At 41.1% G+C, this 27,922-nt stretch overlaps 1 protein-coding gene and 1 long non-coding RNA gene across 2 annotated transcripts in view; both read right to left on the bottom strand.

The window, feature by feature from the left end:
* Positions 1–27,922, bottom strand: part of LOC110525562 (phospholipid phosphatase 4-like) — a 143,132-nt gene that overhangs the window by 43,198 nt on the left and 72,012 nt on the right. The gene's annotated exons all lie outside the window — the stretch shown is intronic.
* Positions 176–27,703, bottom strand: LOC118964920. The gene is made up of 3 exons (XR_005052200.1): positions 27,423–27,703; positions 1,421–1,549; positions 176–718 (listed from the first exon to the last, which is right to left on the bottom strand). It is a non-coding gene; the product is annotated as an uncharacterized LOC118964920 (long non-coding RNA).

The raw sequence follows: 27,922 nt of genomic DNA, 5'->3' as shown, positions 1-27,922 counted from the left end.
CATGACATCATTTTCTGGACCTTTCCAAGCTGTTTAAAGGCACAGTCAGCGTAGTGTATGTAAACTTCTCCCTGGAATTGTGATACAGTGAACTATAAGTGAAATAATCTGTCTGTAAACAATTGTTGGAAAAATGACTTGTGTCATGCACAAAGTAGATGTCCTAACGGACTTGCCAAAACTATAGTTTGTTAACAAGAAATTTGAGGAGTGCTTGAAAAACAAGTTTTAATGACTCCAACCTAAGTCTATGTAAACTTCCGACTTCAACTGTAGGTCCTGGTGAGTAGGAGTATTGATGCCTCGGCTGGCCATACATCATAGGCTGTAGTCCATGTCTTCCATGTGGCGCACTGAAGAGCCATTGTGGTGGTGACAGAGGTGTTGCCTGCTGGTCATCCCAGTTTACAATCAATGATAGTAGTTGCACTTTCAGACTTCACCTGTTTCTCCTATTTTCTTTAGCTGTGGCACAAGGCTGTGCACAAACGCCTCAACCTCATCCTCAAACGCAAGCAGGTTTTAATCCACATCTTGATGGTTGACCTTATCTTTTACTTGGCTGCCAGTCTTGAGCTGTGTCTGTATTGGTTGGTCTTGACTGCTGTTCAGGCGTCTGAAGCACAGGGCATGGCTCAGGGACCCCACATCATCCTCAGTGCCATCAGGCTCCACAGGTTGTGAATCAGCATTTTCAAGACTGAGGATGCCTTTTGAGCTGAAAATAGGTAAACATACAGTGTAAATGAAAGTCAAATGTGTTTAAGTAAAACTTCTGAAACAGCTCAGGCTCAATTAATTATATTTCTCAAATTTGGGACAGAAAATCAGTAGCACTGCTGGTTTTCATCATTCCTCTCTAATAAGGCCCTATATAATCACTAATTCATAATTAGTAGTCAATCAAGTAGTTACTTAGCAGGTAGAAAATAAGGCCAGCAATACTGCAGACCTTGAAGTTCGGAATTAAGTGCAATCAATTAAAATGTACAGTGACTAAACAAAACATTAGGAACACCTTCCTAATGTTGATTGCACCCCCTTTTCCCTCAGAACAGCCTCAATTCGTCAGGGCATGGACTTTACTGCTTCCCACAGTTGTGTCAAATTGGCTGGATGTCGTTTGGGTAGTGGAACATTCTTGATACACATCGTAAAATGTTGATTCTCAAAACGGTGCCCCCGACACCTACACCATACCCTGTTTGTCTTTCCCATTCACCCTCTGGATGGCACATACACACAATCCATGTCTCATTTGTCTCAAGGCTTAAACATTTTTCATCTACATCTACACGGATTGAAGACAATTTAACAAGTGACATCGATAAGGGATCATAGCTTTCACCTGGTCAGTCTATGTCATGAAAAGAGCAGGTTTTCCTCATGTTTTGTATGCTCAGTGTATAGTATAACTTACCTTCTTGGCTGGATGTAAGGTATCAGGAACAATAATATGTTCCCCCAGAAATGCTGGGTTGGGTCTTCTGTAGATGCCTTACAAAATTGTCACGGAAGGAATTCCATCTGGTTTTGCACAATTCAACATCTGTGAAGAGTAAAATAGACATGATTGATAACCGATGGTCCCCTGTGCAGCCGATGAAATGTATCTCTCTTTGGGTTGTGGAGACGAAGGCTGAGTCGTTATTAAACAGCTTGTTAATTTGGGCGAGCTTCGTGCAGCCTAGCAGAGGGAGTAGAAATTAGATGTGATCCATTGGACCAATTCAATTACCTTGTAAACTGAGGCAAAAATATGAGCATTAATTACAACGTGCTCCTTTTCTGTCTCCCATCCCCTCTCTCCGGGGACACAAAGTGAAAGAATGAAAGCGAGGCCTCATCAAAATGCTATGATAGGTAATTGCACCACGTTTTGTGTAGGTTAGTCTCTCTGTCGCTACCCTGTTTCTGTTTCTCTCAAACTGCTCTCTCACTGCGATGGAAAATCAATGCCTGGTGAGACAAATTTGCTGTGAAAATAAGGTCATTACCATTGCTAAAGTCCCACGATCCCGAGATAAAGGATTATCTATGCACACTCCATCTCCCTATGCAACGTAGACCGAAGATAATATATTCAAAAGGAAATAGGCAATCGGCAAAAGGCAATCACACTAAATGGGTACATCATGTATCTATTTTGTAAAACATGTTTGGTGGTACTTTCCAGAGGCCATGGGCAGCTTTGCCCCATTAAACCAATGTAGAATATGTATCCCTTCATTTAGTATGACGTGTAATGAATGGAGTAATGGTCTGGTTACTTAAAGATCTAGTGCAGATGATTTGATCTCTGGCTGTGATTGTTTTCAATTAAAATTGTAAAAAGAAGCAAAAATATCTTCTTAGCAAAGACTCATTTCTCAAGAAATAGGTTTGCTAAGATTGTAGGGGTGTAGTCCGAGTGGGCAGGGGAAAACTCAAAACTAGCTTTTATTGGCAGACAAGTTTGGAACTCTTACTTATAGTCTATTAACTAATTTACCACATGGTGATGTCAGCAGGCAGGCACAAACTCTACCCCACCAATCTGGCTGAAATTTCATTCAAACAGCTCTTACATTAAAAGGGCATTATCATTTTCACAATTTTATTGTACTATTCCAACCTCATAGTGTAGAAATACAGTATATACAGTGGGGCAAAAAAGTATTTAGTCAGCCACCATTGTGCAAGTTCTCCCACTGAAAAAGATGAGAGAGGCCTGTAATTTTCATTATAGGTACACTTCAACTATGACAGACAAAATTAGGAAAAAAATCCAGAAAATCACATTGCAGGATTTTTTATGAATTTATTAGCAAATTATGGTGGAAAATAAGTATTTGGTCACCTACAAACAAGCAAGATTTCTGTCTTTCACAGACCTGTAACTTCTTTTTTAACAGACTCCTCTGTCCTCCACTCGTTACCTGTATTAATGGCACCTGTTTGAACTTGTTATCAGTATAAAAGACACCTGTCCACAACCTCAAACAGTCACACTCCAAACTCCACTATGGCCAAGACTAAAGAGCTGTCAAAGGACACCAGAAACAAAATTGTAGACCTGCACCAGGCTGGGAAGACTGCATCTGCAATAGGTAAGCAGCTTCGTTTGAATAAATCAACTGTGGGAGATGGAAGACATAAAAGACCACTGATAATCTCCCTCGATCTGGGGCTCCACGCAAGATCTCACCCCGTGCGGTCAAAATGATCACAAGAACGGTGAGCAAAAATCCCAGAACCACACGGGGGGACCTAGTGAATGACCTGCAGAGAGCTGGGACCAAAGTAACAAAGCCTACCATCAGTAACACACTACGCCGCCAGGGACTCAAAACCTGCAGTGCCAGATGTGTCCCCCTGCTTAAGCCAGTACATGTCCAGGCCCGTCTGAAGTTTGCTAGAGAGCATTTGGATGATCCAGAAGAAGATTGGGAGAATGTCATGTGGTCAGATGAAACCAAAATATAACTTTTTGGTAAAAACTCAACTCGTCGTGTTTGGAGGACAAAGAATGCCGAGTTGCATCCGAAGAACACCGTACCTACTGTTAAGCATGGGGGTGCAAACATCATGCTTTGTGGCTGTTTTTCTGCAAAGGGACCAGGATGACTGATCCGTGTAAAGGAAAGAATGAATGGGGCCATGTATCGTGAGATTTTGAGTGAAAACCTCCTTCCATCAGCAAGGGCATTGAAGATGAAACGTGGCTGGGTCTTTCAGCATGACAATGATCCCAAACACACTGCCTGGGCAACGAAGGAGTGGCTTCATAAGAAGCATTTCAAGGTCCTTGAGTGGCCTAGCCAGTCACCAGATCTCAACCCCATAGAAAATCTTTGGAGGGAGTTGAAAGTCCGTGTTGCCCAGCAACAGCCCCAAAATATCACTGCTCTAGAGGAGATCTGCATGGAGGAATGGGCCAAAATACCAGCAACAGTGTGTGAAAACCTTGTGAAGACTTACAGAAAACGTTTGACATCTGTCATTGCCAATAAAGGGTATATAACAAAGTATTGAGAAACTTTTGTTATTGACCAAATACTTATTTTCGACCATAATTTTCAAATAAATTCATAAAAAATCCTACAATGTGATTTTCTGGATTTTTTTTTCATTTTGTCTGTCATAGTTGACATTTTGGACTGCACTGGGACTTCAAGGCAAATACAATAGTAGGGAGGTTGGTCGGCGAGTATGGGTGAACATACAGTGCATTCGAAAAGTATTCAGACCCCTTGACTTTTCCCACATTTTGTTATGCAACAACCTTTTCTAAAAATCAATTAAATAAAAAATATCCTCGTCAATCTACACACAATTCCCCATAATGAGAACAACAAAAACAGTTTTTTAGAAATGTTTGCAAGTTCATTACAAATAAAAAACTGAAATATGACATTTACATAAGTATTCAGAACCTTTGCTATGAGACTCGAAATTGAGCTCAGGTGCATCCTGTTTCCATTGATCATCCTTGAGATGTTTCCACAACTTGATTGGAGTCCACCTGTGATAATTTCAATTGATTGGACATGATTTAGAAAGGCACATGCCTGTCTATATAAGGTCTATGTCAGAGCAAAAACCAAGCCATGAGGTCGAAGGAATTGCCTGTAGCGCTCCAAGACAGAATTGTGTTGAGGCACAGATCTTGGGAAGGGTACCAAAACGTTTCTGTAGCATTGAAGGTTCTCAAGAATACAGTGGCCTCCATTATTCTTAAATTAAAGAAGTTTGGAACCATCAAGACTCTTCCAAGAGCTGTCCGCCAAGCTAAACTGAGCAATCGGGAGAGAAGGGCCTTGGTCAGGGATGTGACCAAGAACCCGATGTTCACTATGACATAGCTCCAGAGTTCCTCTGTGGAGATGGGGGACTTTTCAGAAGGACAACCATTTCTGCAGAAATCCACCAATCAGGGCTTTATGGTAGATTGGCCAAATGAAAGCCACAGTAAAAGGCACATGACGGCCTGTTTGGAGTTCACGGAAATGCACCTAAAGGACTCAGACCATGAGAAACAAGATTCTCTGGTCTGATCAAAGCGAGATTGAACTCTTTGGCCTGACTGCAAAGTGTCACATCTGGAGGAAACCTGGCACCATCCCTATTGTGAAGCATGGTGTTGGCAGCATCATGCTGTGGGGATGTTTTTCAGGATTCAGGATTGAGTGAAAGCTGAATGGAGCAAAGTATAGAAAGATCCTTGATGAAACCTGTTCTAGAGCGCTCAAGACCTCAGACTTGGGCGAAGGTTCACCTTCCAACAGGACAACGACCCTAAGCACACAGACAAGACAACACAGGAGTTGCTTCAGGAGTCTCTGAATGTCCTTGAGTGGCCCAGCCAGAGCCCAGACTTGAAACCGATCCATAAAACATCTCTGGAGAGACCTGAAAATAGCTGTGCAGCGACACTCCCATCCAACCCGACAGAGCTTGAGAACTATGGGAGAAACTTCCCAAATACAGGTGTGCCAATCTTGTATCGTCAAATCCAAGAAGACTTTAGGCTGTAATCGCTGCCAACGGCGCTTCAACAAATACTGAGTAAAATGTCTGAGTACTTACAGTATGTCAAAAGTTTGGACCCACCTACTCATTCAAGGGTTTTTCTTTAATTTTTACTATTTTCTACATTGTAGAGTGACGACATCAAAACTATGAAATAACACATATGGAATCAAAATTAAATCAAATAAAATTGTATTTGTCACGAATACCGTAAAATGCTTACTTTACAATCCATTAAACAATGCAGTTTAAGAAAAAAAGTGTGAATAAAGTATTTACTAAAATCAACAGAAGTTAAACAAAGAGAAAAAGAAAAAATAAGAAAAATGGAAAAGTAACAAATAATTAAGGAACAACAATAAAATAATAGTAGCGAGTCTCTATATAGGGGGTCCCGGTTCAGAGTTAATGTGCGGGGGCACTGGTTAGTCGAGGTAGTTGAGGTAATGTGTAAAGTGACTATGCATAGATAATAAACAGAGTAGCAGCTGCGCAAAAAGGCGGGGTGGGGTGGGGACAATGCAAATAGTCCGGGTATCCATTTGAATAGCTGTTCAGGAGTCTTATGGCTGTGGACCTAGTGTTAAGAACACTTTTGGACCTAGACTTGGCGCTCGGGTACCGCTTGCCGTGCGGTAGCAGAGAGAGCTGTCTACGACTAGGGTGGTTGGATTCTTTGGCAATTTTTTGGGCCGTCCTCTGACACTGCCTGGTATAGAGGTCCTGGATGGCAGGAAGCTTGGCCCCAGTGACGTACTGAGCCGTATGCGCTACCCTCGTAGTACCTTGCGGTCATAGGCCGACCAGTTGCCATACCAGGTGGTGATGCAACCGGGTTGGGATGCTCTTAGTGGTGCAGTTGTAGAACTTTTTGAGGATCTGAGGACCCTTGCCAAATATTTTCAGTCACCTGAGGGGAATAGGTTTTGTCGTGCCCTCTTCACGACTGTCTTGGTGTGCTTGGACCATGATAGTTTGTTGGTGATGTGGACCTATTCCACTACGGCCTCGTCGATGAGAATGGGGGCGTGCTCAGTCCTCCTTTTCCTGTAAAGCACAATCATCTCTTTTGTCTTGATCACGTTGAGTGAGAGGTTGTTGTCCTGGTAACACACTACTAGGTCTCTGACCTCCTCCCTATACGCTGTCTCATCGCTGTTGGTGATCAGGCCTACAACTGTTGTGTCATCTGCAAACTTGATGATGGTATTGGAGTCGTGCATTGGCCATGCAGTCAAGGGTAAACAGGGAGTACAGGAGGGACTGAGCATGCACCCCTGAGGGGCTTCTGTGTTGAGGATCAGCGTGGCAGATGTGTTACCTTCCCTTACCACCTGGGGGCAGCCCGTCAGGAAGTCCAGGATCCAGTTGGAGAAGGAGGAGTTTAGTCCCATGGTCCTTAGCTTAGTGATGAGCTTTGAGGGGACTATGGTGTTGAACGCTGAGCTGTAGTCAATGAAAAGCATTCTAACGTAGGTGTTCCTTTTGTCCAGGTGGGAAAGGCCAGTGTGGGGTCCATTTGAGACTGCATCATCTGTGGATTGTTGTGGAAATTTCCTCTATTTACCAAATCATGAGCGCAAACCACACACAAGTCAGTTAGTTATCAAAGTCCATCTTTAATTATATCAGCTCTATAACAATCCTGTGACTCTCAGGCAATTCAGTGTCTATAAATGAATTCTCTGAGAGCCCCTTCCACATTTCAAATTAGGTCCTTCATAGCAAAGACACACAGGATAAGACAGCATCGGCATAATTCATCGTTCAGCTTTGTCTCCTTTCTCAAACCCCAGAACCATAAACCAACCCTCCATATCAACAGGCATATATCAAATTGTAATTTAGATACAACCAACTCTAAATACAGTGCCTTGCGAAAGTATTCGGCCCCCTTGAACTTTGCGACCTTTTGCCACATTTCAGGCTTCAAACATAAAGATATAAAACTGTATTTTTTTTGTGAAGAATCAACAACAAGTGGGACACAATCATGAAGTGGAACGACATTTATTGGATATTTCAAACTTTTTTAACAAATCAAAAACTGCGGGGACACAAAGTGAAAGAATGAAAGCGAGGCCTCATCAAAATGCTATGATAGGTAATTGCACCACGTTTTGTGTAGGTTAGTCTCTCTGTCGCTACCCTGTTTCTGTTTCTCTCAAACTGCTCTCTCACTGCGATGGAAAATCAATGCCTGGTGAGACAAATTTGCTGTGAAAATAAGGTCATTACCATTGCTAAAGTCCCACGATCCCGAGATAAAGGATTATCTATGCACACTCCATCTCCCTATGCAACGTAGACCGAAGATAATATATTCAAAAGGAAATAGGCAATCGGCAAAAGGCAATCACACTAAATGGGTACATCATGTATCTATTTTGTAAAACATGTTTGGTGGTACTTTCCAGAGGCCATGGGCAGCTTTGCCCCATTAAACCAATGTAGAATATGTATCCCTTCATTTAGTATGACGTGTAATGAATGGAGTAATGGTCTGGTTACTTAAAGATCTAGTGCAGATGATTTGATCTCTGGCTGTGATTGTTTTCAATTAAAATTGTAAAAAGAAGCAAAAATATCTTCTTAGCAAAGACTCATTTCTCAAGAAATAGGTTTGCTAAGATTGTAGGGGTGTAGTCCGAGTGGGCAGGGGAAAACTCAAAACTAGCTTTTATTGGCAGACAAGTTTGGAACTCTTACTTATAGTCTATTAACTAATTTACCACATGGTGATGTCAGCAGGCAGGCACAAACTCTACCCCACCAATCTGGCTGAAATTTCATTCAAACAGCTCTTACATTAAAAGGGCATTATCATTTTCACAATTTTATTGTACTATTCCAACCTCATAGTGTAGAAATACAGTATATACAGTGGGGCAAAAAAGTATTTAGTCAGCCACCATTGTGCAAGTTCTCCCACTGAAAAAGATGAGAGAGGCCTGTAATTTTCATTATAGGTACACTTCAACTATGACAGACAAAATTAGGAAAAAAATCCAGAAAATCACATTGCAGGATTTTTTATGAATTTATTAGCAAATTATGGTGGAAAATAAGTATTTGGTCACCTACAAACAAGCAAGATTTCTGTCTTTCACAGACCTGTAACTTCTTTTTTAACAGACTCCTCTGTCCTCCACTCGTTACCTGTATTAATGGCACCTGTTTGAACTTGTTATCAGTATAAAAGACACCTGTCCACAACCTCAAACAGTCACACTCCAAACTCCACTATGGCCAAGACTAAAGAGCTGTCAAAGGACACCAGAAACAAAATTGTAGACCTGCACCAGGCTGGGAAGACTGCATCTGCAATAGGTAAGCAGCTTCGTTTGAATAAATCAACTGTGGGAGATGGAAGACATAAAAGACCACTGATAATCTCCCTCGATCTGGGGCTCCACGCAAGATCTCACCCCGTGCGGTCAAAATGATCACAAGAACGGTGAGCAAAAATCCCAGAACCACACGGGGGGACCTAGTGAATGACCTGCAGAGAGCTGGGACCAAAGTAACAAAGCCTACCATCAGTAACACACTACGCCGCCAGGGACTCAAAACCTGCAGTGCCAGATGTGTCCCCCTGCTTAAGCCAGTACATGTCCAGGCCCGTCTGAAGTTTGCTAGAGAGCATTTGGATGATCCAGAAGAAGATTGGGAGAATGTCATGTGGTCAGATGAAACCAAAATATAACTTTTTGGTAAAAACTCAACTCGTCGTGTTTGGAGGACAAAGAATGCCGAGTTGCATCCGAAGAACACCGTACCTACTGTTAAGCATGGGGGTGCAAACATCATGCTTTGTGGCTGTTTTTCTGCAAAGGGACCAGGATGACTGATCCGTGTAAAGGAAAGAATGAATGGGGCCATGTATCGTGAGATTTTGAGTGAAAACCTCCTTCCATCAGCAAGGGCATTGAAGATGAAACGTGGCTGGGTCTTTCAGCATGACAATGATCCCAAACACACTGCCTGGGCAACGAAGGAGTGGCTTCATAAGAAGCATTTCAAGGTCCTTGAGTGGCCTAGCCAGTCACCAGATCTCAACCCCATAGAAAATCTTTGGAGGGAGTTGAAAGTCCGTGTTGCCCAGCAACAGCCCCAAAATATCACTGCTCTAGAGGAGATCTGCATGGAGGAATGGGCCAAAATACCAGCAACAGTGTGTGAAAACCTTGTGAAGACTTACAGAAAACGTTTGACATCTGTCATTGCCAATAAAGGGTATATAACAAAGTATTGAGAAACTTTTGTTATTGACCAAATACTTATTTTCGACCATAATTTTCAAATAAATTCATAAAAAATCCTACAATGTGATTTTCTGGATTTTTTTTTCATTTTGTCTGTCATAGTTGACATTTTGGACTGCACTGGGACTTCAAGGCAAATACAATAGTAGGGAGGTTGGTCGGCGAGTATGGGTGAACATACAGTGCATTCGAAAAGTATTCAGACCCCTTGACTTTTCCCACATTTTGTTATGCAACAACCTTTTCTAAAAATCAATTAAATAAAAAATATCCTCGTCAATCTACACACAATTCCCCATAATGAGAACAACAAAAACAGTTTTTTAGAAATGTTTGCAAGTTCATTACAAATAAAAAACTGAAATATGACATTTACATAAGTATTCAGAACCTTTGCTATGAGACTCGAAATTGAGCTCAGGTGCATCCTGTTTCCATTGATCATCCTTGAGATGTTTCCACAACTTGATTGGAGTCCACCTGTGATAATTTCAATTGATTGGACATGATTTAGAAAGGCACATGCCTGTCTATATAAGGTCTATGTCAGAGCAAAAACCAAGCCATGAGGTCGAAGGAATTGCCTGTAGCGCTCCAAGACAGAATTGTGTTGAGGCACAGATCTTGGGAAGGGTACCAAAACGTTTCTGTAGCATTGAAGGTTCTCAAGAATACAGTGGCCTCCATTATTCTTAAATTAAAGAAGTTTGGAACCATCAAGACTCTTCCAAGAGCTGTCCGCCAAGCTAAACTGAGCAATCGGGAGAGAAGGGCCTTGGTCAGGGATGTGACCAAGAACCCGATGTTCACTATGACATAGCTCCAGAGTTCCTCTGTGGAGATGGGGGACTTTTCAGAAGGACAACCATTTCTGCAGAAATCCACCAATCAGGGCTTTATGGTAGATTGGCCAAATGAAAGCCACAGTAAAAGGCACATGACGGCCTGTTTGGAGTTCACGGAAATGCACCTAAAGGACTCAGACCATGAGAAACAAGATTCTCTGGTCTGATCAAAGCGAGATTGAACTCTTTGGCCTGACTGCAAAGTGTCACATCTGGAGGAAACCTGGCACCATCCCTATTGTGAAGCATGGTGTTGGCAGCATCATGCTGTGGGGATGTTTTTCAGGATTCAGGATTGAGTGAAAGCTGAATGGAGCAAAGTATAGAAAGATCCTTGATGAAACCTGTTCTAGAGCGCTCAAGACCTCAGACTTGGGCGAAGGTTCACCTTCCAACAGGACAACGACCCTAAGCACACAGACAAGACAACACAGGAGTTGCTTCAGGAGTCTCTGAATGTCCTTGAGTGGCCCAGCCAGAGCCCAGACTTGAAACCGATCCATAAAACATCTCTGGAGAGACCTGAAAATAGCTGTGCAGCGACACTCCCATCCAACCCGACAGAGCTTGAGAACTATGGGAGAAACTTCCCAAATACAGGTGTGCCAATCTTGTATCGTCAAATCCAAGAAGACTTTAGGCTGTAATCGCTGCCAACGGCGCTTCAACAAATACTGAGTAAAATGTCTGAGTACTTACAGTATGTCAAAAGTTTGGACCCACCTACTCATTCAAGGGTTTTTCTTTAATTTTTACTATTTTCTACATTGTAGAGTGACGACATCAAAACTATGAAATAACACATATGGAATCAAAATTAAATCAAATAAAATTGTATTTGTCACGAATACCGTAAAATGCTTACTTTACAATCCATTAAACAATGCAGTTTAAGAAAAAAAGTGTGAATAAAGTATTTACTAAAATCAACAGAAGTTAAACAAAGAGAAAAAGAAAAAATAAGAAAAATGGAAAAGTAACAAATAATTAAGGAACAACAATAAAATAATAGTAGCGAGTCTCTATATAGGGGGTCCCGGTTCAGAGTTAATGTGCGGGGGCACTGGTTAGTCGAGGTAGTTGAGGTAATGTGTAAAGTGACTATGCATAGATAATAAACAGAGTAGCAGCTGCGCAAAAAGGCGGGGTGGGGTGGGGACAATGCAAATAGTCCGGGTATCCATTTGAATAGCTGTTCAGGAGTCTTATGGCTGTGGACCTAGTGTTAAGAACACTTTTGGACCTAGACTTGGCGCTCGGGTACCGCTTGCCGTGCGGTAGCAGAGAGAGCTGTCTACGACTAGGGTGGTTGGATTCTTTGGCAATTTTTTGGGCCGTCCTCTGACACTGCCTGGTATAGAGGTCCTGGATGGCAGGAAGCTTGGCCCCAGTGACGTACTGAGCCGTATGCGCTACCCTCGTAGTACCTTGCGGTCATAGGCCGACCAGTTGCCATACCAGGTGGTGATGCAACCGGGTTGGGATGCTCTTAGTGGTGCAGTTGTAGAACTTTTTGAGGATCTGAGGACCCTTGCCAAATATTTTCAGTCACCTGAGGGGAATAGGTTTTGTCGTGCCCTCTTCACGACTGTCTTGGTGTGCTTGGACCATGATAGTTTGTTGGTGATGTGGACCTATTCCACTACGGCCTCGTCGATGAGAATGGGGGCGTGCTCAGTCCTCCTTTTCCTGTAAAGCACAATCATCTCTTTTGTCTTGATCACGTTGAGTGAGAGGTTGTTGTCCTGGTAACACACTACTAGGTCTCTGACCTCCTCCCTATACGCTGTCTCATCGCTGTTGGTGATCAGGCCTACAACTGTTGTGTCATCTGCAAACTTGATGATGGTATTGGAGTCGTGCATTGGCCATGCAGTCAAGGGTAAACAGGGAGTACAGGAGGGACTGAGCATGCACCCCTGAGGGGCTTCTGTGTTGAGGATCAGCGTGGCAGATGTGTTACCTTCCCTTACCACCTGGGGGCAGCCCGTCAGGAAGTCCAGGATCCAGTTGGAGAAGGAGGAGTTTAGTCCCATGGTCCTTAGCTTAGTGATGAGCTTTGAGGGGACTATGGTGTTGAACGCTGAGCTGTAGTCAATGAAAAGCATTCTAACGTAGGTGTTCCTTTTGTCCAGGTGGGAAAGGCCAGTGTGGGGTCCATTTGAGACTGCATCATCTGTGGATTGTTGTGGAAATTTCCTCTATTTACCAAATCATGAGCGCAAACCACACACAAGTCAGTTAGTTATCAAAGTCCATCTTTAATTATATCAGCTCTATAACAATCCTGTGACTCTCAGGCAATTCAGTGTCTATAAATGAATTCTCTGAGAGCCCCTTCCACATTTCAAATTAGGTCCTTCATAGCAAAGACACACAGGATAAGACAGCATCGGCATAATTCATCGTTCAGCTTTGTCTCCTTTCTCAAACCCCAGAACCATAAACCAACCCTCCATATCAACAGGCATATATCAAATTGTAATTTAGATACAACCAACTCTAAATACAGTGCCTTGCGAAAGTATTCGGCCCCCTTGAACTTTGCGACCTTTTGCCACATTTCAGGCTTCAAACATAAAGATATAAAACTGTATTTTTTTTGTGAAGAATCAACAACAAGTGGGACACAATCATGAAGTGGAACGACATTTATTGGATATTTCAAACTTTTTTAACAAATCAAAAACTGAAAAATTGGGCGTGCAAAATTATTCAGCCCCCTTAAGTTAATACTTTGTAGCGTCACCTTTTGCTGCGATTACAGCTGTAAGTCGCTTGGGGTATGTCTCTATCAGTTTTGCACATCGAGAGACTGAAATGTTTTCCCATTCCTCCTTGCAAAACAGCTCGAGCTCAGTGAGGTTGGATGGAGAGCATTTGTGAACAGCAGTTTTCAGTTCTTTCCACAGATTCTCGATTGGATTCAGGTCTGGACTTTGACTTGGCCATTCTAACACCTGGATATGTTTATTTTTGAACCATTCCATTGTAGATTTTGCTTTATGTTTTGGATCATTGTCTTGTTGGAAGACAAATCTTCGTCCCAGTCTCAGGTCTTTTGCAGACTCCATCAGGTTTTCTTCCAGAATGGTCCTGTATTTGGCTCCATCCATCTTCCCATCAATTTTAACCATCTTCCCTGTCCCTGCTGAAGAAAAGCAGGCCCAAACCATGATGCTGCCACCACCATGTTTGACAGTGGGGATGGTGTGTTCAGCTGTGTTGCTTTTACGCCAAACATAACGTCTTGCATTGTTGCCAAAAAGTTCAATTTTGGTTTCATCTGACCAGAGCACCTTCTTCCACATGTTTGGTGTGTCTCCCAGGTGGCTTGTGGCAAACTTTAAACAACACTTTTTATGGATATCTTTAAGAAATGGCTTTCTTCTTGCCACTCTTCCATAAAGGCCAGATTTGTGCAATATACAACTGATTGTTGTCCTATGGACAGAGTCTCCCACCTCAGCTGTAGATCTCTGCAGTTCATCCAGAGTGATCATGGGCCTCTTCCCTGCATCTCTGATCAGTCTTCTCCTTGTATGAGCTGAAAGTTTAGAGGGACGGCTAGGTCTTGGTAGATTTGCAGTGGTCTGATACTCCTTCCATTTCAATATTATCGCTTGCACAGTGCTCCTTGGGATGTTTAAAGCTTGGGAAATCTTTTTGTATCCAAATCCGGCTTTAAACTTCTTCACAACAGTATCTCGGACCTGCCTGGTGTGTTCCTTGTTCTTCATGATGCTCTCTGCGCTTTTAACGGACCTCTGAGATTATCACAGTGCAGGTGCATTTATACGGAGACTTGATTACACACAGGTGGATTGTATTTATCATCATTAGTCATTTAGGTCAACATTGGATCATTCAGAGATCCTCACTGAACTTCTGGAGAGTGTTTGCTGCACTGAAAGTAAAGGGGCTGAATAATTTTGCACGCCCAATTTTTCAGTTTTTGATTTGTTAAAAAAGTTTGAAATATCCAATAAATGTCGTTCCACTTCATGATTGTGTCCCACTTGTTGTTGATTCTTCACAAAAAAATACAGTTTTATATCTTTATGTTTGAAGCATGAAATGTGGCAAAAGGTCGCAAAGTTCAAGGGGGCCGAATACTTTCGCAAGGCACTGTACAACCAATCCTATCTTGACAAGATCACAGAGACACACTGACTGGCACACAGACATTGTGGATCCAAGAGATATGTTTACACATGATGATACTTTGACCTCTCCCCTCTCTGCGGCCCATGCAACTTAGTCTTGACATAGAACAGATACTGCAACCCTGCCACAGTATTATACAAAAATAACATTCTTGATGAGAAGTAATTTACAAACAATTGATGAATATAAAACATCTAACATATGTTACCAACAAATTCTGATTCTTCCACAACAGGATCTGTTGGGGCGGTATGCATTTAGGAGTGGGTCTAGGGTTCCTGGGATAATGGTGTGAGCCATGACCAGCCGTTCAAAGCACTTTGAAAGGCTGGTCACAGTGCTACAAGTCGGTAGTCATTTAAGCAGGTTACCATGGTTTTCTTGGGCACAGGGACTATGGTGGTCTGCTTGAAACACGTTGGTATTACAGACTCGGTCATGGACAGATTGAAAATGTCAGTGATAACACTTACCAGTTGGTCAGCGCATGCTCGGTGTCCTGGTAATCCATCTGGCCCTGCGGCCTTGTGAATGTTGACTTGTTTAAAGGTCTTACTCGCATCGGCTACAGAGAGCGTGATCACACAGTCGTCCGGAACAGCAGATGTTCTCATGTATGATTCAGTGCTGCTTGCCTCGAAGCGAGCATAGAAGTTATTTAGCTCGTCTGGTAGGCTCGTGTCACTGGACAGCTCGCATCTGCCACATCTGACGGGCGTCGGAGCTGGTGTAGTACGATTCAAAATTAGTCCTGTATTGACTCTGCCTTTTTGATGGTTCGTTGGAGGGCATAGCAGGATATCTTATATGCGCCCAGGTTAGAGTCCCGCTCCTTGAAAGCAGCAGCTCTACCATTTAGCTCAGTGCGGATGTTGCCTGTAATCCATGACTTCTGGTTGATGAAGCCGATGATGGATGTGATGTTCTCCTCATTGCCATCGGAAGAATCTAAGAAGATATTCTAGTCTTTGCTATCAAAACAGTCCTGTAGCTTAGCATCTGCATCATCTGACCACTACCTTTTTGAGTGAGTCACTGGTACTTCCTGCTTTAGTTTTTGCTTGTGAGGGTGACGGATGTAAGCTTTCATTGTAAGCGTCTCTGTGTCTAGAGTTTTCCTTCTGGATGCAAATGTAACATGCTGGTAGAAATTAGGTTTAACGGATTTAAGTTTCCCTGCATTTAAGTCCCAGGCCAATAGGAGCGCCGCCTCTGGATGAGCATTTTCTTGTTTACTTATGGCCTTATACAGCTCGTTGAGTGCAGTCTTAGTGTCAGCATCTTTTTGTGGTGGTAAATAGACAGCTACGAAAAATATAGATAAACTCTCTTGGTGAATAGTGTGGTCTACAGTTTATCATGAGATACTCTACCTCAGGCGAGCAAAACCTAGAGACTTCCTTAATATTACATTTTGTGCACCAGCTGTTTACTATTTACAAATAGACAGACCGCCAACCCTTGTGTTACCGGAATAAAAATAAAGGAAAACACTTGAATGAGTAGGTGTGTCCAAACTTTTGACTGGTTCTGTATATAAATGTGATTTTTCAGTTGTTGTTTTTTTTGCAAAAATATTTTTAAAAAACAGTTTTTGCTTTGTCATTATGGTTATTGTTTGTAGATTGATTAGGGTCAACAAAATATTGCCCTGTATAAAAAATAATACACTGTATAATATGACCATCTAGCAACTCAAAGGCTGCGTTTTTCGAGACGCGTGAAACACGGTAGCATTTTAGCTAACCCCTCCCCTAATATTTTTCCTAACCTTAACCTAATTCTCCTAACCTGATAAATAATTTGTCTTTATACTTAATACTTAAGCTCTACCAACCTCCAAAGTATATTATCTTAACGTTCTATGATGTTAGCTCTCTTAATCCTCTGCATTAGCTGTTATTGATAGCCACAAATGCTAATAATGCCTGGCATCAGAGCAAGACATATATTAAAACATTTTCTTGATGATATCTACTACACATAAAATGTTTTAAGATAGCTTGATAGTCCATGGAATTACTATTATTTTCTCTATGTTAGTACACCTCGAGGTATAAGAAGCAAATGCATCAGAAAGGTACTGGGAACAAGGCCATAGCCATGGAGTCAACATTGGGGGGGACCCAATCTGCCGGGAGGCTCCCTCCAGAGAAATTTCAGCATTTGAAATCGAACTTCCTGCCATTCTAAAATAAATTGGGATGAACTTTATTTATTTATTTATTTATTACAATAATGTCTAATAGTGAATTGTATTACATTGCTCAGTTTTTTATTTTGTACCTTTTCTTCTTTCATTGTATGTAATGGCAGAGATCAGAAATTAATAAAGTTCAACCATAACCATAGTCATATACACAGAAATCTATGCATTGTTATATGTAATTGCTGACCCTTTATAGCAAAATATGATTTATTTCCACATTTACAGTTCCAGGGCAAAATTACGTATTGACGTACAGACATTGACATTAAAACTATCACAATCGACAGTGATATAGCCTACGTAACACTCAAATTACATTCTAGTTTTCCACTTTTTAATACATTTGAAAGTTTTGAAACAGGCAGTACAGTGCTTGACATTGATTGTACCTACCCACAGTAGTCAAGCAACAGCTTATGCTGGGGTACGGCAACACCACTTGGACAAACCACATGCAGAACTGCAGTACACCTTAATACTAGAACCGGTAGTAATAATAATGCCAATTTGTTACATTTATTTATGATAATGATTACATTTTCTAGAACATTGTAATTGAGTGCACACTGTGGACCCGCCTACACATTTATATTACCGAGGGTAATAAAGTGTGGAAAAGTGTGTGTGTGTCGGTGAAAACAAGTAAAATTAAACAAAAAGGTTTGCTGTGTGCCTCCCTGGGCCTGCTGTTTCAACATAGCATCAAGAACCTGTCTGTCTCCCTGCCTGTCGCCTTGCTATCTTTACACAATGTGTTGTGGGAACCTGCACAATGTTATTACAATACATTATTTCGATACATTGTAAAGAAAAATGTGTATTTTTCCACACTCTAGCTCAGCCAGGTGAAATTGGGGGAGGGACACTAAAAGCAGTAAATAGCTTTGCATCTGTGGCTCCTTACCACAATCAATCAGTGTGGCAAAAATAATCTCTGCTCAGAGGGCCTTATAAATAGTATTTGCAGAGACAGAAGCTATCGTGGAAGGAGTGTCTTCTACTTTGGAAGAAGAAGAATTTTCTGAATATGAGGATCATGTCTCTGTCAGGTCAAAATCTGACAGTGAGTTGGAAAAAGAGGATGAGATTGACATTCAGCCAGCCCCAGGACCAACCCGTCAGCAGCCAGCCCCAGGACCAGCCCTTCATCAACCAGCTCATCAGCAGCCTGCAGGAGGAGAAATATGGATGTCAAAAAATTGTGAAAATGAATTACTTGCCCAAGGAATGAACCAGCCGCATGGCTGCCAATGTGATAAGGATGCAACCAGGGCCGACGCAGATGGTAGTTACTCATCTGCAGGACATAAAGTATTCTTCTGAACTGTTCATCCTGGACACCATCCAGAAAATCATTCTGGAATGCACTAATTTGAAGGGAAGGAGTGTTTTTGGAGAGAGATGGACCAAAGTAATTTACATGCATACTTTTGGGTTCTTATCCATGCTGGTGTTTTCAGATCCACTGGGGAATCCACAGAATCCCTGTGGGACGCACAAACAGTCATAACTTTTTTTTTCATGCAACAATGTCTCTGGAATACTATCCCATTATTTCAAGGATTATCCGCTTCGATAACCGAGACACCAGACCAGCTCGGCAGCAGAGAGACAATCTAGCTGATATCAGGTCAGTGTGGAACAAGTGGGTGGACTTGTAAGTATATACGGGACAGGCAAAAATGTGGTGTTAATGAGTACGCTGCATAGCGATGGGAGAATCTGTGGCCAGGAACAACAAGAAACTGAAATCATAATAGATTACAATGTCACAAAAGGAGGGATGGACAATTTAGACACGCTGATGACTGGCTACAGCTGCAAAAGAAGAACGCACGGTGGCCGCTTGTGATTTTCTTTAACATCTTGGACATCTCGGCGTACCTCGGGTTTGTCATCTGGATGGCGTTGAACCCAGATTGAAACAGAAGCTCAAGAGGAGATGGCTCTTTCTCGAGGAGCTGGGCAAGGCATTGGTAATACCTCAAATCCAGAGGAGCCAACATATCCCAAGGATCCCAGCTTCAGCAGCCATCGTGAGGAGGATTCAGGAGGAGAAAGCTGGTGCCCCATCCGCCCGACCCACAGAACCAACAACTCCAATACCGGAAGTTTGTGTGAGTGATGTTGTTGAGTGTGTGTGTGTCTTACTCTCCTACCTTGGCCTGTTGTAACTATATATGTGAATGAGTGAGTGCGATGTTAGTAAAATTCCTGAACTGTGTTTTCATCATTCTAGATTGCAGCCGGTAGCAACAAGAAGAAGCGTAGCGATGTGTGTGGACCCAAGGACAGGAAGACACAGTACATATGCATCAAGTGCAAAAATACATTTGCAACACACAGTAAAACTAACCCTCATGTGGTGTGTAGACCGGCCTTAATTTGTGTTCAATTGGGATCATTAATCATTTCAATAAAATACTGTGTGTAAAATGTGTCCGTCCAATTTGTTCAATTCAAAACAATAAACATCAATAGTGATGAAAACCTTTTTGTTCAAGATAAACATGATTTATCCCACCCATGTCATGATTATAATTGCGCTAATAGTTTTTTGTAAAAAAAAATCTAATTTTATTTTAAAAAAACGAATTGCGCTTTTATTGATACATGTGATCCAGCAGATCACAAATATTTAAACATGTATGCTTTCTATATTGCTTGTAAATGATATAAGTCAACATCTAAGTATTAACCTTTCTAGCGCAGGCGTTTGCTAGCGGAACCCCTCCACAACATTCCGCTGAAAAGGCGAAATTCAAAAATATTTTTTTGAAATATGTAACTTTCACACATGAACAAGTCCAATACAGCAAATGAAAGAAACTTCTTGTTAAACACTAACACTGCATGGCCTACTGTCACGTTCTGACCTTTATTTCCTTTGTTTTGTCATTATTTAGTATAGTCAGGGCGTGAGTTGGGGTGGGCAGTCTGTTTGTTTTTCTATGATTTGGGGATTTCTATGTTTCGGCCTAGTATGGTTCTCAATCAGAGGCAGGTGTCATTAGTTGTCTCTGATTGAGAATCATACTTAGGTAGCCTGGGTTTCACTGTGTGTTTGTTTCCGTGTCTGTGTTTTTCACCACACAGTACTGTTTTGGGTTTCGTTCATTCCACGTTTATTTTTTTTGTATTCAGTTGTTCATGCGTACTATTTCGTATTAAAAGAACCATGGACACTTACCACCCCGCATATTGGTCCTCCGATCCTTTTCGCCTCCGAAGAGGAGGAAATCCCTTACACCTACAGATTAGCCCAAGAGGCCACGACCTAGCTAATGATGAGCCTTGGCATTTGGCTACACAGCCTACTGTTGATTTTTAAGTATAACATTTCTAGAGTTGCAGTCTTGATTCAGAAGGTAGATTTACAATAGGTAAGAGTTAAATTAGCATGCAATGGTGTAAAATATCCCCAGTGTTGGTGTTAATAACCAGATTTGAGTGAGATTGTTTAAAACACTCAAAACACACGCTCATTATCATATTTCCCAGCTTTCGTCAGTGTTGGAATGACGTTGGACTGACATCACTTACATGCGGACCAAACCGGCCGCGTTGGTTACGCGAGTGTTGCAAAATAAATATACACGTTCACATTCGCTTGACACGCTGCAGCTTTCTGCAAGTCCCCATCACCTCATTGGTTCTCCATAATGGTCATACTTCCTGTACTTCCTGTAAACAAAAGCCAACGTGGGTGCTTGAATGATGGATGAGGAGAGATTTATCTTGGAAGTAGAGAAGTACATGCTTTTATATGACCCAGATTTCAAATTCTATGAATCTAAGGAGAGATTGCAAAGACCATGCGCATTTCAGGTAAAGTATAACAACCCAATGTTTATCCCCCAGTATAAAACTAGCTAGCTAGCTGGCTAGCTTAATTTGAATGGCATCTTCTATGTTCTTTTTGATACAGAAATCCTCCGTAGCCAAGAGTTATGTGAGAGATGGTTTCGGGGGCAAATTACTAGTATTTTTTGTTAATTGGTGAAATAATGGGGGAATGGTGGTAAAGTGTAGACTGACGACACAAAACAAATGAAAATGTTGTCGAAGGTGAACATACTGTCACATTTTAATTAACAATCAGGTAGAAAGCTTTTTTAACCACACACACACAATCACACAGTGCCTCTAAGTAGACCCAGCTCAGCATTTCCCAAACTCGGTTCTTGGGACCCCAAAGGGTGCAAGTTTTTGTTTTTTCCCTTGCACTATACAGCTGATTCAAATAATCAATTAAATCAAAGCTTAAAGATTAGTTGATTATTTGAATCAACTGTGTAGTGCTAGGGCAGAACCCAAAATGTGCACACTTTGGGGTCCAGAGGACCGAGTTTGAGAAACACTGGCCTAGCTACAACTATTCTGTCCTGGAAGTCAATTCTGCCTGCCACAGAGGTGAAATACTTGGTAAACTTTTCCCTTAGAGAACCTGCCTCCTGACCTTCTCTGTTGTCCATAATGGCTATACCTCTCATACCTTGCCTCTTCCCAGCCCCACTCTGCTGTTGCCACATCTCCACATCACAAGGCTTTATGAGGGATGCACGTTAAAACCATTAGGGTATTACTTGCTTGGCAGTAGGTTGCTCTTCATGTAGAGGATCCTGCATCTGGCTGCAAGGATCCAGAATGCCTTCACCTCTGTCATTCTAGCTTGACAGAGATGAAAGTTGAAGATTTCTTTCTCGTAACTGATGTTGTGCCCGGCCTATGGCTTCATCAGGTAGGGCTTTAGTGGGAAGACAGCATCACCACCATTGTGTATGGTATATTTCCCAACTCTTCACCCCCAGGCAGAAAGGCGTCTTGGGGAACCTGTAGAGTTTTTGCCACCATTCCCCTTCCAAGTGGGGAGTTGGCATAGACCCCACCATTGCTGTTTTCTTCCAAAATCCACCATTTGAATAACTGTGAAGCAATATTTGGCATCCACAAGGGTGAGTAGAAGCACGGAGATGGTTCCTTTATTAAAAAGTTTGGTAGTATGGTGATCAGAATATGTTTTCTGTCAAACGAGCAGTTTGTCTAAAGATTTCTTCAGTGGGTCGTGGCAGATAGGTTGCCAGCATCCTCCTCTCTATGGACTCACAGGTCTCCATAATGCACTGTGACACTGTCTCAAATCCAAGGCGATAAGTGAAGGCCAGGTTGCAATGCCGAGAACCTCTTGTGTAAAAATAAATATGTTGTTATTGGTTAACTTCTATGGCTGCAGGGGCGGTATTGAGTAGCTCAATACCGCCCTTGTTATTACTAGTATTGGATAGAAAACACTCTGATGTTTCTAAAACTGTTTGAATGATGTCTGTGAGCATAACACAACTCATATGGCAGGCAAAAACCTGAGAAGAAATCCAAACAGGAAGTGGGAAGTTGAATTCCAAAACAGTGCCTATTTAAATCCCTGATAGTTATGGATGTGCATGCACTTCCCAGGGCTTCCACTAGATGTCACCGTCTTTAGATCCTAGTTTTAAGATTGTACTATAAAGGAGGGGCTCATGAGACCTCTTTTAGTGAGTGATCTGGCAGAGCGCCTCAGTCTCATGATGCGCGCTCCCGAGAGATTTAGCTCCCGTTCCAATGCTTTTATTCAGACAATGAAATTCTCCGGTTGGAACCTTATTGATGATATATGTTAAAAACATCCTCAAGATTGGTTGCAGACATGTTGACTTGTTTCTACGACCTGTAACGGAACTTTTTCAGTTTTTGTCATGGAGGAAATGGTCACGCCTCCATGAAGACCGATTACTTAAAGTAGTAATATTAAACATTCAGAAAAATACAAGTGTATTACACCATTCTTTAGCTTAGAATCTTGGTAATCGAACCGCTTTGTCTGATTTACAATAGGCTTTACGGCAAAAGCATAGCATTTGATCGTCTGAGGACAGCGCCTCACCCACTTCCTGCATTAACATGAATTCCTAACCTGCACAGGTTTCACAAAACTCAAAAATAGAGATAAAATAAATAACTTACCTTTGGAGATCTTCTTTTTGCAAAGCAAAGGGTCCCAGTTAGAAAAAGAATGGTCGTTTTGTTTGATAAAGTCCTTCTTTAAATCCCAAAAATGTCTGTTTATTTGGCGCGTTTGATTCAGAAATCCACCTGTTCCAACTCGCCCAACATGACTACAAAGGAATCTAAAAAGTTACCTGTAAACTTCGTCCAAACAATTCAAAGAACTTTTCTAATCCAACCTCAGGTAACCTAATAGGTAAATAATTGATACAATTTAAGACGGAATATACTGTGTTCAATTACCGGAGAAAAAGAATGACGAGCGCGCACTCATTCACCCGTGCCAAAAGACTAGAGTCCTTCTGAGGGATACTTCGAATGAATACGAATACTTCTTCATTTTTCAAAAAACAAGCATGAAACAATTTCTAAAGACTGTTGACATCTAGTGGAAGCCATAGGAACTGCAATCAGGGTCCTAATTATTAGACTTTCCCATAGAAAATCATTGAAAAGTCCAATGACAACAACAACAAAAAATCCTGATGGATTGTCCTCTTGGTTTCGCCTGCCAAATCAGTTCTGTTATACTCACAGACATTATTTGAATAGTTTTATAAACTTTAGAGTGTTTGTTATCCAATACTATCATGCATATGCATATCCTGAGTAACAGGCAGTTTACTTTGGGCACCTCAGTCATCCAAACTTCCTAATACTGCTCCCGAGCCTTAAAAAAGTTAAATGTGTGCTGAAAGTATGTTGTCAATAATTTTATTGTATCTGGTCAAACAGTTTAAAAAAAAAAAAAAATGTTTTTCCAAGGGTTGGCTACAGGCTGATTGAACTAACCGTGCTAGCAAAATCAGCTAATTGGACACTAGTAATGGACATTATGGAACAAAACAATGATTTATTGTGGAACTAGGACTCCCTGCACTGCATTCTGATGAAAGATCATCAAAGGTAATGGAATATTTATGACGTAATTTCGTATTTCTGTTGACTACAACATGGCGGAGAAATATTGTTACGTCTTAGCGCTGTTTTAAATTATTGCAAGGTATGCTTTTTTCGTAACGTTTAAAAAAAATCTGACACAGCGGTTGCATTAAGAACAAGTGTATCTTTAATTATATGTAAAACATGTATCTTTTGTCAAAGTTTATGATGAGTATTTCTGTTATCTGTTACTCCAGATATTTTGGAGGCATTTCTGAACATGGCGTCAATGTAAACCGAGATTTGTGGATATAAATATGCATATTATCGAACAAAACAAATGTATTGTGTAACATGATGTCCTATGAGTGTCATCTGATGAAGATTATCAAAGGTTAGTGATTCATTTTATCTCTAATTTTGCTTTTGTCACTATCTTTGGCTGGGAACAATGGCTGTGTGTTTTTTTGGATTTGATGGTGATCTAACATGTATGTTGTGTTTTCGCAGTAAAATATTTTTAAAAATCAGACACGATGGGTAGATGAACAAGATGTTTATCTTTCATTTGCTGTATTGGACTTGTTAATGTGTGAAAGTTAAATATTTAAAAAACTTATTTTTGAATTTCCCGCGCTGCCTTTTCAGCGGAATGTTGGGGGGGGGGGGGGTTCTGTTAGCGGAATGTCTGTCCTAGACAGGTTAATCACCCAGAAAATATACCTCTTTGTTTATCACACACATTATGAAGCATTTTATCCAGATAAACACTGTTAGCACTTGGTGGTCTATAGCAGCTTCCCACCAGAATGAGCTTCAGGTAAGGCAGATGAACCTGTAGCCATATTACTTCAACAGTTTATAACATGAGATCCTCTCTTATCTTTACAGGAATGTGGCTCTGAATATAAACAGCACCACCATTGGCATTTACATTTTTCTGTAAATGTTATAACATTGTATTGCTACTGCTGTATCAAAAGTATTATCTAAGTGAGTTTCAGAGCTAGAATATGAATGTAATCTGTTATTAGCAATTTATTGATTTCATGTATTAATGTGGGTTATTTTTAGCACTTATGGGATTCTTATGAATTCCACATCACCGTCTAAGACGCTGCATCGCAGTGCAAACTGCGTTGCTACAGATGCTGGTTCAATACACGTGCTGGCCGTGACTGGGAGACCCATGAGGCGCCGATAGGCTTTTGGTTTCTCTCCCTTTAAAAACAGAACAAAATAATTCTAACAAACTGACTTTATTAACAAATTAATAAGAATGATTCACCCCAAGTTCAAGAATGGCCTTTTTCTTGCTCACTTTACGTTATTTGAAAACAAAATATTTTTAAACATTCATTTAATATTTTTTTTTAAACAGAGCGGTTATTATTAATAATAATTTATTATTATAAATTATAAATCCCCATTAGATATTCTCACAGATATATTATTAACCCTGTTATTAGCAGAACAATATATATTGGTCATATTTTTCATGGCTCCCGAGTGGCGCACCCTGGGATTGCCTTGCAGTTCTCCAGCTGTATCTACTGAAAGTGCGTGAGGTTCAAGGTATGAGGGAAGGGGACACGGGATGGGCCGCAGAGCCGCACACGGAAGACCGACCTAGCCCGTGGGGAAGAGAGGAGGTGGGAGGGGAAGAGAGGAGGTGGGAGGGGAAGAGAGGAGGTGGGAGGGGACCCCCACCCGGACACACTGACAGCACTTTAAGGGTCATTGCACTAATAATGGCACTGACTAGGGAAACATTCCCGCTATTCTGTTTTTAGTGCCAGTCTACATGTTCAGACTAAAACAATGTAACTAATAACAGCATGCTTCATGAATAAAATAATGGTAAAAATACTTTTTCAAAATGCCAATGTTTATTTAGTTATGGATCCATAATGAATTACTTTGGGAATAAATATCACTGAATTACAGAAATATCCTCCAATCCTCTTCATGTACTTATTGGCGGAGAGTCATGTCATATTTTTCGATTTTCATTTATTTATTTTATTTCACCTTTATTTAACCAGGCAGGCTAGTTGAAAACAAGTTCTCAATTACAACTGCGACCTGTCCAAGATAAAGCAAAGCAGTGCGGCACAAACAACAACACAGAGTTACACGTGGAATAAACAAGCGTACAGTCAAAAACACAATAGAAAAAAAAGAAAGTCTATATACAGTGTGTGCAAATGGCGTGAGGAGGTAAGGCAATAAATAGGCCATAGTAGCAAGTAATTACAATTTAGCAAATTAACACTGGAGTTGTAGATGTGCAGATGATGAGGTGCAAGTAGAAATACTGGTGTGCAAAAGAGCAGAAAAGCAAATAAAAACAACATGGGGATGAGGTCGGTAGATTGGATGGGCTATTTACAGATGGGCTATGTACAGCTGCAGCGATTGGTTCGCTGCTTGGATAGCTGATGTTTAAAGTTAGTGGGGGAAATATAAGTCTCCAGCTTCAGCGATATTCTGTAGCATATGCATATTTTTCGATATGCTGTAGGCCTACCGTAGGCGACATGAGTCTCACTAGTGTTGAGAAATGTGCTGTTAAAAGTGGTGTAGGTCTTATTTATTTAAAGAGCATATTGAAGTTAGAATCAATATTATTTTAAGAAATAGCCTTCAAAAATGTTTGCACCATTTCGGGCTGCTCTGAGAGAAGTATGGGGTCTGGTCTTGATAAATCAATGAGATGTTTATTTTCACTGAGTCTCCATTTGGGTATTAGTTATACTAGAATTAGAAAATAAGCGTGTAGAAATATTATGCCCTTAGTGTAACCTTTATTTAACTAGGCAAGTCAGTTAAGAACCAATTCTTATTTACAAGGACAGCCTACTTCTTCCCCATTGGGGATTTGAACCCTGGTCTCCCACGTGCCCGCACGGCACAACGATTCTTTAGCTAAATAGCCCAGTACAGTACTCCCGACCGTCACATTGTACAACGCCATATTTTCCGTTCCATCCTTATGGAAACCCAGAGGGTTTTTAGATTTTACTGGAATATAAACACCATAATATTAATCAAATTAATTAAGCAAGTACCAGTCGAAAGTTTGGACACACCTACTCATTCGAGGGTTTTTCTTTATTATTACTATGTTCTACATTGTAGAATAATAGTGAAGACATATCAACTATGAAATAACACAAATTAATTCAGTTAACTAGCAATACAAACTGATTGTCATAGCTAGCTAAAGTTAACAAAACAAGGTTCACTGTTAGCTAGCAAGCCAGCCATCTAACCTCCGCTAACATTAGCTAGCTAACAGCAAGCTTTAACTTGGGGTATTTTGTTTAGACATGTAACGTTAACAATAGCTAGATAGCAAAACATTTGACTAAAATTCCAATCCATAGAGTAACGTTAGCACATCAGCCATAGTTACAGCAAGCTTTAACTAGCAAAACAAACCGATTGTCATAGCTAGCTAAAGTTAACCAAACAGGTTCAATGTTAGATTCTTACCTGTTTACATGGATGAAAGTTTCACTGCAGACAGATTCATTTTCAGTCAGAGAGACTCAGCATCATCCTTCAGAAAGTAGTCCATCACAACAAACTCAAACCTTCTTCTTCTATGAGGTTTAACGGCGGTTGGCATCCAATTTGTTGCATTACCGCCACCTACTAGACTGGAGTAAAACTCCCTTGTACTTTGGTTGTAAAATAAAAATGTACTAAATAAATACCCTACCATCTAACACTACACTCACTAATTTCAAAATGATATGAAATAAGATTAGCACCACCCTACTCCTGTCACGCTTCCTCTCCGTCCTCTAGGTCACCAGGCTGCTCGTTAGGGCGACAACCTGTCACCATCGTTAGGCGCATAATGACATTCACCTGGTCTCCATCACCTCCTTGATTACCTGCCCTTTATATGTCACTCCCTTTGGCTTCTAACCCCAGTCGTCGTTGTTCCTGTTCTATGTCGGTGCGCTGTTTGTGGTTCTTGTGTTGCT

Source organism: Oncorhynchus mykiss, chromosome 1 (assembly GCF_013265735.2).
Source record: "Oncorhynchus mykiss isolate Arlee chromosome 1, USDA_OmykA_1.1, whole genome shotgun sequence".
NCBI lineage: Eukaryota > Metazoa > Chordata > Actinopteri > Salmoniformes > Salmonidae > Oncorhynchus > Oncorhynchus mykiss.
The sequence above is the reverse complement of the archived record's forward strand: the minus strand, read 5'-3'. Positions and strand labels throughout refer to the sequence as shown.